This window comes from Nannospalax galili, unplaced genomic scaffold (assembly GCF_000622305.1).
Source record: "Nannospalax galili isolate Female #2095 unplaced genomic scaffold, S.galili_v1.0 scaffold371, whole genome shotgun sequence".
NCBI lineage: Eukaryota > Metazoa > Chordata > Mammalia > Rodentia > Spalacidae > Nannospalax > Nannospalax galili.
In genome coordinates, this window is record NW_008331606.1 from 2,439,698 (window position 1) to 2,453,240 (window position 13,543).

The window sequence follows — 13,543 nt, forward strand, 5'->3', positions numbered from 1 at the left end:
GGCCCTGGAGGATGGCTGCCATGATGGGACATGTGCACAAGCTAGCTTCCCCTGTGAGAGAGACTGGCAAGTAGATTATATAGGGCCTCTGTCAGTCAGTGGTGTAAATATGCTCTCACTTGTGTGGACACTGCCACAGGCCTTACACAGGCCTTTCCTTGTAAGAGAGCAATGGACAAGGCTACTATTAAGGGGCTTACTGAACTCAGTGTCATGTATGGGTGCTTGAGGTGAATTGCTAGTGACAGAGGCACTCATTTCACAGGTACAGATGTGCAAGCTTGGGCTGAGGATAATCAGTTTCAATGGTATTTCCACCTTCCATACAATCCTATAGGAACAGGGTTAATTAAAATAAAAAGCAGCGTTGCTAAAGGAGCAGTTGAAAGCCTTAAGCCCAGAAGGAACCCTACCGGGGTGGGAAAAGACCCTTCCAGAAGCCATAAGGTTGTTAAATGAAAATCCCAGTACCAGGGGTGGGTTGCCTCCCTATGAGCAGTTGGCCAAAGGGACCCCAGAGGTCCCCAAAACTGTAAAATCAATTGCCAATAATGTTGGTTGCACACCTGAAGTGGACAGTAAGACCCTATTGCTGAAGACACCACATGATGTGAGAGTGGGAGAGGGAGAAATCAAGCTTGGACTAGGCTGGAAACTCCCTGCCACTGCATGGATGGCTTTCATAGTGCCAGAAAGCACTATGCAGATGGTCAGGGGAGAACCATCCCCCATTATCTTGTTCAATGAAGGACCCCATGTGTGGCACTATCAACAAGTGAAACAAGATGTTCCTGCTGGGGCAATAGTGGCTTGTCTAGTGTGTGTACAACCAAACCAGCTAATTATCAATTGGACCTAATGCCCACTCCTAGGGATGGAATACACATCTGGTATTGTAGACCAGGCCACCCCCCCCCAGTGGCAGGAGAGGTTATAGGCCCCAGTGGAGAAGTCACTGCAATTGTCTTGCTAAATGGATGTGATGCACCTACTAAGGTACCATCCAAGCATTCATGTTTATGCCCATAAGCTATTATAGCAGTTACTGTTTACATGTTCTTGCTTCTTTGCTTCTTGCTGTTTGTGTTTTTATAATAGATGGAATGACACTAAATTGAGACATCAGCCCATGACAAACAGAGGATGCAGAGACTTAAAGAGTCCAGTGCCCTACTACAATGGGAGAAAGGTCATCCCACCCTCTCTGAGGCTCAGGGATATTTGTGGAAGAGACGGGTGGAAAGTTTTGTAAGAGCCAGAGGAAGGGGTGGAGTGTGACCTGGATGTTCCTTTGACCCTGTGATGAGGAGCCATGGTCCTGCCTCCTTCCCATGCTCTGCAGAGAAGCCACTCCCCTTCCCTCTTCTAGCCAATTGTTTGGCCATAGCCACTTGCAGAGGAGGGGTTAAGGGTATAAAAGATGGGAGAACCATGAGGCCAGTGTCTAGCCATTTTGTGAGGCTGTCTGGAACCAAGGGTTTATGTCTTTGTGTGGACTTTCAAAGACAGCCATGAATGCGGGGGGCAGGTACCTGCACGTCTGTAAGTAAACCTGAACCCCAAGTTCAGTTACCAAGTCCAATAAACTCGTTAAGATTCTTCAAACCAGGGTTTGGAGAACTCTTTTGTGCAGGTTATTGCAAGGACTGTGGGAGGAGGGTATTGGATGCCATGTATGCTTCCCAGCAGTGAATTTGACTTACAGAGCCCTATACTAATGTGGTCAGAGGGATTAAAAGATGGCTTTTGCCCCTTGCCCTCTAAGGTGGACTAAGTTCTGAGGGACTGTGGAACATCCCTCAAAATGTCCTGTAATTGTGGTGAGTCACCTCTCCTCTTGTTCAGGGAGGACATGGAGACCCCATGAGATGGACTTAAACCTGTGTCCAGTCTACAAAGAGAAGAGTCAACTCAGAGGAAACATCTCATTCATGCTTTTAAGTGAAGTCAGACATGGTTGAGCAGGACTTTTGACTTATCTTCACATAGATGGAACTGGTAAAAGAAAGGAGCCAGGAGCTCCTACCAAGCCCATGTGACCCATCAGGAACAGATCCTCAAATGACCTTAAGTGTAAAAATAAATTGATTTATTTGGGCCAACTGTATGGACTTAAACACCCAAAAGGAAAGTATAACCAAGGAGTAAAATCATCAGTAAATTTCTTTAAGAGTTCAAGGGATTATACTACCCAGACATTAGGCTTAAGTCTATGTAAAAAGTTGTTTAGAAAATTATTTCTCATTGATGATTTTGTTCCTAACCAGAAAGTGATGCTCAGATGTAAGACTTCAGACCTTGGTCCCCAATACTGTAGTGCCCACCTGTAGCTAAGGGAGACAATCAGCTATTGTTCTAAAATGATGGATAAATTTTTCTCCCTCTGTCTAGAAGCCTTTTATAGGGAACTGACACTGATTCTAACACTCCAACAGCTATCAAAATACCTGAAAACAAATCCTGAATCCATCACTCTGGAGTCCAGCCTTGGAAGACAAAAGAGAAATGAGGAGGAACCCAATAGAGGGATGCTTTTGGAAGCCCTTGTCAAGAAATTCCAATGGACTCTCACATGACCATTTGAAAATTGCCCTGTTCTGGCTTTTTTTCTAGATTTCTATCTAGAACTTGTAATGCTAATTACTCTTGCCTTTGCTTCTCCTTCACATCTCCTATTCACAATTCAAGGACTTTCTTTTCCCCTTAGAGATAAGAGTTATGCAATTTGGGAGTCTTTTAGATAGACCCACTGAAGGGGTACTTCAATTGCCTCACCGTGTGTCCCTGTTCAGCATGGAAGAAGCCAGGGCAGTCTGCGTCCCTATTCCCTATTGGCAATTTGGGTAACCTCTTCAGAGGATGGTGTGATAAGAATAGGAGGTAGGAATTGGCTAGGCACACAGGGTAAAAATACCCCAGAGCAAAGTAACCAGTTTCTTGGCTAAAACTCACAATGTACTTGGGCCTCTTAGCAATCTACACTTTTCTAAAGGCCAAAAATGTCGAAAATATTTGGGAGCTTTTATCTAACCCTTAAAAGATTTTAGGGTTGACTCTTCAGAAGGGGGAATGTTAGAGTAGCCAAAAGCCCCATAAAAATAAATAAATAAATCAAAGAAGAAGAAAGAGTATATGAAGTTATCAGGAAAAAGTGATGTGGAGATATGAGAGGAGTTGGAGGGGAGGGAGTGGGCATGAATCTGATTAAAACACCTTATATGCATGTATGAAACTCTCAATAAATTATTTTAAAAAAAGAAGAGACGTTCTGATTAAGGAATTTTTTGACACACAGTCTACAATGTATTACTCTTTTTATTAATAAAATCACTTTATTCTAATTAACTCACAAATAAAAGCATCACATAGTTGGTTTAAGGAAGCCATTAAAACACTTGCCCCTTTTCAAAATCTAGACATCTCAGTGAACTTCTATACAGTTAGAATGGTCATTCTGAATCTATGGATCTTCGCTTATGGTTTTCTATTTCAGTGCCAATTTCAATTTATTTATTTATATTTTTATGGTTCTTGCTACTTCAAAATACCCAGAAAGTTGAATTCACTTATCCACCATGAAAAAACTATGACAGAGTTGAAGCTTGAAACAAATAGTTTCATAACCTCTTGAGACATCCATATTAGCATATTAAGTTTAATAAATTCTTCAATAAGGAAATAAGCTTGTGTCCACCAATGCAGAATTAGGTATGTAAGTTATGATACAGATACGGTAAATATTTATGTTGTCATTTTAAAATGAAGTAGCACTAGGAGTACTGAGAGGTGACTTGGTGCAGATGTTAGGTGCTTGCACTGTGCAATGTGATGGTCCAAAGTTTAAGTCCAACCTGTATGATTTAATAGCTGTGGGATATTGAAGTTACTGTGAGTTATAGATAAACAAAGAGATAAAATACTTCTGGACTTCTGTTTGGTACATGGGAAATGCTTTTATGATCATTGACATGGAAAAATGTCTATGATACATTGTTAAATAAAAACAAAGTCAGTAAATACATGTAGCATGCTTCCATTTGTATTAAGATATTGTGTATGAAAACATGGTTGAGGCCTCCAGACCACTGGAGACTTGCTCATGTGAACCTATGGCAATGGTGGTGTCAAGCATGGGACCAATGTCAGCTCAATTAAACAAGGGCCCAAAGGGGAGGTGAGAAATAGGTGGCAGGCCAGCATTAGATTGAGAACTATTTGAGAATGATTGCTGCTGGATGAGGGAGAATATGACTTAAATATGACCACTGGATGGGGTGACTAGACTCCAGTGGACACATTTGCACTGAAGGACATTTGGGTACAAACACCTGAAGGAATAGGACTCAGCATGTATGGCAGAGTGCATGGGATTTGGTGAGGGTATAGGGGGAGGCATGGATGAGGGAGGGGTCTGGATTTGAGTAGGAAATATATGAAATTCTAAAAGCTTGATAAAAAAGTGAAAAAAGATATTGTATATGATAAATAATTGCATAACAAAATAATTGTGGAAGGAAACTCAGTATTTCCAACAGCGAAGAGGTTGGCGGAACTGAGATAGTCAATTTTTACTGAGTATATTCTGGAGAGTATTTTTGCCGCCCAGCTTTAGTAAGGTGAATCTGACGAATCAACATTATATGTTTATAGTGCACAGTATGATCTTCTGGTATGGGTATACATTTTTAAATGACTAAATTGAGCTAATTATAATTTCCATCATTTCATTTACCTGTTTTTGCATATGTATTGAGAATATTTAAAATCTCTCAACAATTTTAAGTGTACAGTATTATTTACTACAGTCACCATGCCATGCAATAGATCTCTGGAACTAAAAGCCTCTAGTCTAAACAAACATTTGCACCCTCTGACCAAGATCTCCCCATTCTTCTCCCTCTCTTTCAAAAGGAAGCATATGTCCATGAGACATAATCAAGTGGAGGCTGGAAATGGTTCACTCTTCTCCTGTTTCTAGGGAGTCATATTCATTTCGCCTTATATTTTTTTCTGCTACTAGTCTCACCAGTCTTCTGACTCATCAAGCTGTGTGCCTGCTGACCCATCTGCCTTCTGTATTCTGACAGCTACTGTGTATATAAACCTGTGTTTGTACATGTGAATTTCCGATTCCTGGTATTGGTTATTGTATTTCACAGAGGTCACCCGGTGCTCCAGCCTACAGAGATTGTTTTGGATCCAAACTCTCACTTTCAACTTGTTATCTACGTTTTTTAGGTTCCCAGTATCCATGCCCTTAGAAAGCATGCCATCTGTCTTGATTTTCACATGAGCTGATGGATAAGAATGGTGAATTGACTGGAACTGATATAGAGAACTATGACCTGTCACTAGAGACCATGATCCATGTTATTAGCCGCCTCTTGCTAGCTCTGGAGTCTCACCTGCAGTCTGTATTTCTTCACTTGATCTACAAAGGGTTCATGAGAGCCCAAGTCAAAAGCCTTGCTAAAACCCAGATGCATCCTGTCTACAACATTCTCCTGATCTACAAGCCTTGTAACCTTATCAGAAGAGTAAATTAAGTTAGTTCTGCCATGACTTGTTTTCCTAAAGGCCCTACTTAGTGTTATTACTAAAAGAGATTTGATTTGAGCCCAATTGTGGTTTCAATTTGGACATATTTACTGTATTTCTCTACCTGTTCAGTGTCCTTCCCTGTCCCCCTAAGGCCTGCCTGGTGGCTGGAGGTAATTAGATATATAAATTCATGCAAAAGAACTAATGGAAAACAGGTTTATATATACTGCTTGTAATGTAGTGGTAGGAAAAATTTGTCCCAAATGTAGAAATGTTGTCATAAGTGTGAATTTTGAATTTGTAGTGCAGAGTATTGCATCCTGGTGGAAGGCCTAGTTAGGCTAAAGAAAAATTTTGGTGTTCTTTGCACAATAGGAAGTCATCTTTTTGCTTGTGATGTAATGTAGGGTGAGAGTATGTTAGATTTTTAGGGCTATTGTCAAAAATTTTCTGGCTTAACAGAAAGGACATTTATCATCTCACAGTATGGAGGCCAGAAGTCTCCTGTAAGTTTACCTGGGTGTTGACAGTCTGGAAGTCAGAAGTCTCATGTAAGCAACCACCCTCTGAAGAATATGTTCTTTGCCTCTTCTAGCTTCTGGTGGTGACTGACATGCTTTGGCTTGTGGCTCTGCCTCTACAATCATATTGTCTTCTCCTCATCATCTGTAATATGCCCCCTGATTCACTCTTGTAAGGACACTTTTGACTGCATTTAGCACTCAGCTGGACAATCCAAGATAATCTCCCTATCTCAGCCACCTCAATCAAATCACATCTGCAATATCCCATAGAAGGCAATAGTCACAGATTCTGGGGATTAATATATAGTTTTGGGGAGAAGCGACATAATGTAGCCTATCACAAGGACTGATGTCACATGATTCATTCCCCTGACAAGCTCTTCATAGTCCCTCAGTTTGCTTGAAGGTGAGCTGAAAAAGAGAACAGCAAAGTCTTGCAGAGGAAGCTACTAGTCTTCTAACCTTCCTTTACTCTTTTGGATCCTCATGATATGTCTACTTGTGGATCTGTTCCTGTACATTCCAAGGTCCTGGTCATACATACCCAGCTGGGAAATAGCATGTTATAATCCACTCCTGAAATTCATCTTTGCCTGTTTTCACTTATTTGGGTGGCTTTCGGCCTCCACAGCATAATTGCTGATGCAGGTTGAAACTTTACTGGGGGTGGGGATGAGAGGGGGAAGATTGATTGGCTCACCAATAACATTTGTCTCTTGGGCTGGCAGTGCGCGCAGAGGAGCCATTTATGCAATCTAATTATTACGTCAATTGGGGGATGGAGTAATGTTTCCCAGATGCCATTTGGCACCTGGAGAACTACAAATCAGTACACTCATATAAGAAACATTAATATAGACCATTGATTGGATTCATTGATCCCCTCCCCCTTTTGGCTTCTTATTTTGATTTGGCATGAAACACAAAAGGTTTGCTTTACCTCACCTAGCTACCATGTTCAGACAGGGGGCTCCCATTGATTAGATGTCTTTTACAATTAAATGTACTTAAGGAATGATGTGCATTTTTGAATTGCTTTCTCTCTTCCTGACCTTGCATCTTTCAAAATATTTGGGATCAGTAAGACTGAGATCTGGGCTATGAGGGAACCTAAAACAGGCAAGAGAAAAGAGCAATAAGCAAAGATGCTATTGTAATCCCTGTGTGCTCAGAGATTTCACTGGCCCTCCATGCTATTACATCAGTTCCTTGGTGTTCAAGCACTATAAGCCACAAATCAGATTTATTTTTAATTATTCTTTTCATTAGTACCTAGGTAATCTGTCGGGATTATCTTCACATGATTGCAGGTTTCTGCAGTCTGAGGAAGGAGGATGTTAAGATTATTGAGGATGTTCACTATATCCCCTTTCTACCTCACTCTCCTTCCACAAATGCTTTTCTCTCCTGTTGGCTGGTCCCTGCAATTTCTTTACTTAGTGACAAAGCATTCCATTCTACTACTGAAGACAAACCTTAAAATGAGGCTAAGACAAGAGCGGAGGATCACACGTATTTAAATTCATAATAAGGACTAAATGATCACTACTAAAGTCTCCTAGATGGTCGGTGAGATTAGGAATGAACTCAACAATCTTGATTCTAACTCATTATAAGGAGGGGAGAATTGAGAAAGGATGTGTCCATGATTGTACAGCAATTTTGTAGCAAATTCTTTCCTGAAACAAAGTTTTATTTAGGAGCATCTTAATAACATTGGAGACAGAAGTCTCTGACAAGTTTTTACCAAAGACCAGCACAGGAGTATTTTAAAACTGGCAATTACAGCAGGTTAGTCATTCAAGTGGTCTGTTACCAAGACCCAAAATATGCACTTTGGCTCTGGCCTGGTAGCAGTCACCAGAAGTCCATATATCTCATTTTTGTGCATTTAGTAGCTAGCTTATTTCCTGTCTCACGGACAGGACTCAGCAAAAGTTCCATGAATGACTGAATCTCTCCAGAAATGTGGAAGGCTTTTCACTGGACCTCTCTATACTCTCTTACCTTGATTCCTGTGTGTACATTTCTCAGAAAGGTGCCAACATTAGGGGTTTCACCCCAGTGTAGGACTAACAATTTTGTCAGTGATCAGGGACCCAAATGATGTTGATAAAGTCACTTGCAGTGAAACCTATTCCTTGAAGCCTATGAGGAAGTAGTTAAAGAAGGAGCTGAGATCTTAGAAGTAAAGACCATGAATTCAACCAGTCTTTGGAGTCTGACTATATTAATTCTATCTTTGGGTATTTTGGGAAGCCTAACATAGGGGATGAAGGTTCTAAATGGGAGCTAGCCACACTTTTTACTCTATTAGGAGGAATCTTCTGGTTGCAGGGATACAGGGTAAGAGTATAGGGAACTATAGGTCTTTGAACAGACCCCTTGGATACTTATGCCTTGTGGGAAGTAAGTAATAACAACTCAGCCTGTCAGGATCTGCCCTTAACATCCCAGTACTTGCTCCCACCAGTGCTACCACCTTATTCTTTCCCTTTGCTGATTCACTTGCACTCACCTGCAGGGGCTGGGCAAAGATATGGCCCCTAGTTCCAAGTATGCCTACCTCTCATCAGGCTGCCTCAGTTAAGTAAAACTGCTTATGTCTCCTGTGTTCATGGCAGAAGCCTTCAGTCAGGGATGACAATGGAGAGAGAGGCTAGCTCTTGGGGCAGGGCTATCCATCAGCCTCAGATGAAAACAAGATCCAACAGCTAAGCCCACTTCTATTGGCCAATGGCTCAGCATTGGCTGACAGTCCAGAAAGACTTCTGTTGGCCTGAACCAATGAAAAGGAGCCAAAGATAAAGTCTCTCTAACTATTAAAGTGATATTTCCACCTATGATTGGCCCCAAGACCATTCACCTCAGGGTTCTCTCATTGGCTTGGAACAGCATGCTGGCAGCCAGGTCACCCTGTGCTGAGGAGGCACCTACGTAGGCATGCAATTGGGCACAGTCTGCTTCTGGGCATGTAGGGGAGAGGCAGAAAGAGGAGGAGGTATCAAGATCCTCCCTCTGCTTTATTGGTGACATCTTGAGGACCCACCTACTTCTTTTTGTGCCTCTCCCCTTGTGCTGGGCTTGCTTAATCTTCTGGTCCCATTCACTAAAGGACTTCGATTCCCAGGTATGGTGGTGACTGGCAACACAGGGTAAGATGTAGCCTTTTCTGAGAGTTATTTGCATTTTCATAGGGGATTCCTGAAATCTGAAAGGATATGATGGTCCGAGGTAGTCACAGGTTCATAGAATTTGGGTGCCAAAGGGAATTTTGGTATAGTTCCCATTTTACAGATGGGGAAGAGAACTGAGATGAACTCTGAAAGGCAATAGAATTTGCTCAAAGGCATACAGCTGGTTAGTGGCAGATCTCCTGACACAGGAAAGGGCATTTCTGATGCATCACAAATGAATGAGCTGTGGTATTTCATACACCTTTTTGGTTCTCACCACACCATGGACTTTATGCCCCCCTGGAGAATTTCTAGTTCTATTGGGGAGGTCTTCAGAGCACAAATGTGGCTTAATTACTTTCCATAAGTTTTCACTGTGTCCTCAGTAGAAGAAGCAAGAGGCTTGTGCTCTGGGTTTTGTTTCGTTGTTGCTCTCTTCTTGTGTTTATCAAGACATGGTAGTGAATTAATTGTGGCCAAGGTTCTGCAGTCATGTAACCAGTTATCTACTTAGGACGTTGTCCAACTGGGGGATCTGGCCACTCACATTATGACGTCTGAGCCATCACTGTTCAAGATGGAGTAAAGAAGTCAGTTACTGAATGCCAAATGGCCTGAGCCTAAGTTATTGCTCCATTAATAGAAATGCTTCGTTTTTCATGCATCCTCCAAATTTCCTTCATGTAGAGACCTGAGTTGATTTGTTTGTATACAAGATAAGCCTTTGAAGAGTGCTGAAATCTTGAGCATGTGTAGGTTTTTATCAAGAACAACAAAAAGGATAAAGGATTTTTCACTGCTCAGTGCAGCATCTCCTTGTTTCAGTTTCCTCAATGCTTCCTGTTTCTTCACTCTCCCTTTTTATCCTTTAAAGAACAATTCAAGACTTCCTTTGTACAGGAGCCTTCCTTTACTAGTGCTACCAACATCAATCTCTCCCTCCTTTAGATTCTCACTGTCCATCCAGTCTATCTTCCCTAATAAAATTTATTATGTTCTGTTTTGTATTTCTCACTATTGGATTCATGCATATCAGTCTCATTTTCCTATTCAGACTCAGTTCCATAAGGGCAGGGCACACATTCTATGCTTAAGTATATCTATTGTATTGGGGGGACATTCAGATTAAACTGGATTACTAGCTTTACTATTGACTTGAGAAATGTTCTCTTAAGAGTTTACTTAAGAGTTTAACACGAGATACAAACTTTATGATCACAATTTTATAAAGTGGAAACAAAAGGAAGCAAGAAGGAAATACACTCAAATTAGTAAAAATTGGAGTTATAAGTGATTTTAAGCTTTCATGTATTTATCTGATTGCTTAAAATGTAAGGAGCATGTATTAATCTTATGAAAATAATAAATACTGTTTTTCAAAGAATCAGAGGTTCATGAGTCCTCAAAAGTAGAAAGCAAGAAGAGATGGTAGGACTCACGTAAGTCTTATTTTCTTGTTTTAAAGTTGAAAAGCTTCTGAGTACTGCTATGGGCAGTTGTAAGCTGGTGAGTTACAAACTCTGTCCTCTGGGAGTAAACAGCCTAGTGTCCAAAAACTCTGACGCTGAACCTTCTAACCTCTTCTGAAATCTGTCTGTCCCACTGGTTTTCCCCTCCAGGCATTTTTCTCTGAGTGGTTATATGATTTTCTTTTTCTGAGTTTCCTCATGATTCCTTTGTTTCTCCTGGGTAGGAAGCTTTGATTATTTAGTTTAGTTTTGATTCATGCTCTAGTCCTATATAAATCTCTCTTAGAATCCCTGCTTTACTCTGGAACATGCTAGAACTGTAGGATGTAGTTCTCCTATCTCCAGATGGCTGGAAGTGGACAACATCTAAATCTATGCTAGAGTATTGCTGTGAAGCAGATCTTAAAATGATTACCACTCAATACCTTTGCAATGCTTGGCTAAGTACAACGTTATTTAAAGAAGACCACCTGAAAATGATACAGCTAGCATACCCATTCTTTTCCTACTGTACCCAGCAGTATAGTCCCAGGTACCTGTCACACCATCCTTCCTCTTTTAGTTAAGCCTACATCACCCACATCCAGGAAAGGAGACTTGTATTATTTATGAGTGGCCACTGATTGATTACCAAGGGTGGCTGTCATACCTATGGCAGGCCATTCATGATCTGGTAGCAGACTTAGATGGTAGATTTCTCTAAAAGTGTTCCTCTTGCCCACTATGAAATCTCATTACTCAAAGCTGGGTATTCTTAGAATTATGAAGACTTGTTCAAATGAACATTTGTCATTTACTTGGGAGGATAATCACATGTAATGAATGCATTGTATCCATCTCTATTTCCCTCCTTATGTCCATCTACTAAATAGGCATGGGGTTCCCATTGCAATTTCTTTTTCCTTTCTGCCTTCCTTTCTTCCCTTCTTGCTTTTTCTTTTGTCCTTCCTTCCTTTCTCTCCTCCTCTTCCTCTTCCTCATCCTCTTCCTTTTCCTTTTCCTTCTTCATTTTTTTTAAATGAGAGTCTCTTTGTAGACCTTGCTGACCTGGAACATGTAAGGTAGAGCAGGCTCACCCTAAACTCATAGTAATTCTCCTGCTTCAGCCTCCCAAGTGCTACAATTACAGGTGTGCACCATCACGCTTGGATAATTTCATTTTTTACAACACAAAGTTCTGAAAACTAAAAGCTTTCTTATAGATTTGATACTAAAACTCATTTTACTCATATAAAATATTGTCTTTATCACACTTAGCATGAATATTCATGTATTTCATAACAAAAATGACTATGACACATGACTATATGGAGTTATGCCACAATTTGCTGAATATATTATATGATAAAAACAAATATACATGGTTATCTTCATAAAATCCCCCAAGATCACAATTCTGAAACATATCTGGCTCCAAGAATTTTTGATAAGGCCTTTTACTTTCAAAGATCTAGGGATGGGATGGTGGTGGACACTCTGCTCCTGTTGGCCAGTGGCAGAAGAAGCTTCAGAGTGAAGGGAGTAAGCACTGAAGTCTTTATAAAGGACAGCTTGCTGAGCTTAGCCAATGAAGCCTAGTTGGGTCGCTTAGCTGTTTGTGCAAAGAGCATGAGAACTGACTGCAACGTGAAGATGAAACAAACTTAGAGGAAAGATAGAGCTGCAATGGAACAAGAATAATTTGGGAACAGCGGAAATGAAAAGGATTCTAGATAATCTTAGGTACATAGTGTCAATGACTCCAGTTGGCTGACAGCTGATAGGTGCGAGTTCAGTTCAGGATGGCTTTAGATGAAGTATCATTGTAGACAGATACAGAGATGCAAAAAGAGTCTAGAATCCCACTAGCCATTAACAAGGGTATGAAAGGATGAGTTGTCTGAGACGAAGGTGTCTTTGACTTTTTCCTATTTCTATTTTTAAAGCATTTAAAAATGCAAAATAAACCACACACAAAGAAAAACATATAAATCATAAATATATAGCATATTCAGTGAAACACCTGTGTTATGTTACCCAGCTGAAAAACAGGACATTCTTCTGGGTCTCATGGCACATGCTTGTAATCTTGGAACTTGGTAGTCTAAGTTAAGAGGAGCTCCATGAGTTTGGGATCAGCCTGGACTATATATTGAGTTCAAGGCCAGTCGACCTGGGGTTACATAACAAACCCCTGACTCAACCACAGCAAAAGTAGAATATTATCAGCATTCTTGATTCTCAAATTGTGCCTGCTTCCATAACCTTAATTCTTTTATTCTCTCCTAAAAAGTAACAACTATTCTGGCTTCTACATAAATCACTTTATTGCATTTTATACTTGTACACCTTATATGACTGAACATTTTAGGTTTGCCTGTAACTCACCTTTATGGAATCATTCAGTATGTACATCTTAGTATGTGGCTTGTTTATTCAACGTGATATTTTTGAGATTCATCTGTGTTGTTGCATGAAATTTATACTGTTCTTTCTTGTTGCTGTATAATATTCCTTTTGTGATTATGTCATGATTGATTTATCCATTCTAGTAGAGATTCCAGTTTGGAGTTATTTGGACCACTATTACTCTGGGTATTTTGTTTTTTCTTTTGGTGCACATGTGCCTGTATTTGTGAGGGTTGGAATAAATGAGTCATAGGATATGCACATATTCCATCTTGATAGATATTGCCAGTTTTCCAAAGTGTGTATCAATTTACACCCTTTCATTGTGCCAAATCATTATCAACACTGTTTTCAGATTTTGGAAAATTTAATCATTGTGTTGGGTGTGCAGTGGTATCTCACTGTGGATTTTGTGTGCAGTTCTCTGGTGACTTATAAGGTTGAG

The 13,543-nt window shown here is 40.5% G+C and overlaps 1 protein-coding gene across 2 annotated transcripts in view; it reads left to right on the forward strand.

Annotated features, from left to right (window-relative positions):
- The first annotated feature begins 9,138 nt into the window (after nt 1-9,138).
- Nucleotides 9,139-13,543, forward strand: part of Arhgap36 (Rho GTPase activating protein 36) — a 52,420-nt gene continuing 48,015 nt past the window's right edge. The window contains exon 1 of one of the 2 annotated variants that reach the window (XM_008826732.1): nt 9,139-9,195. The gene's annotated coding sequence lies outside the window, so the exon portion shown is untranslated. Of the gene's footprint in view, nt 9,221-13,543 lie in introns of both variants that reach the window. The other variant, XM_008826731.1, reaches the window with a different exon arrangement.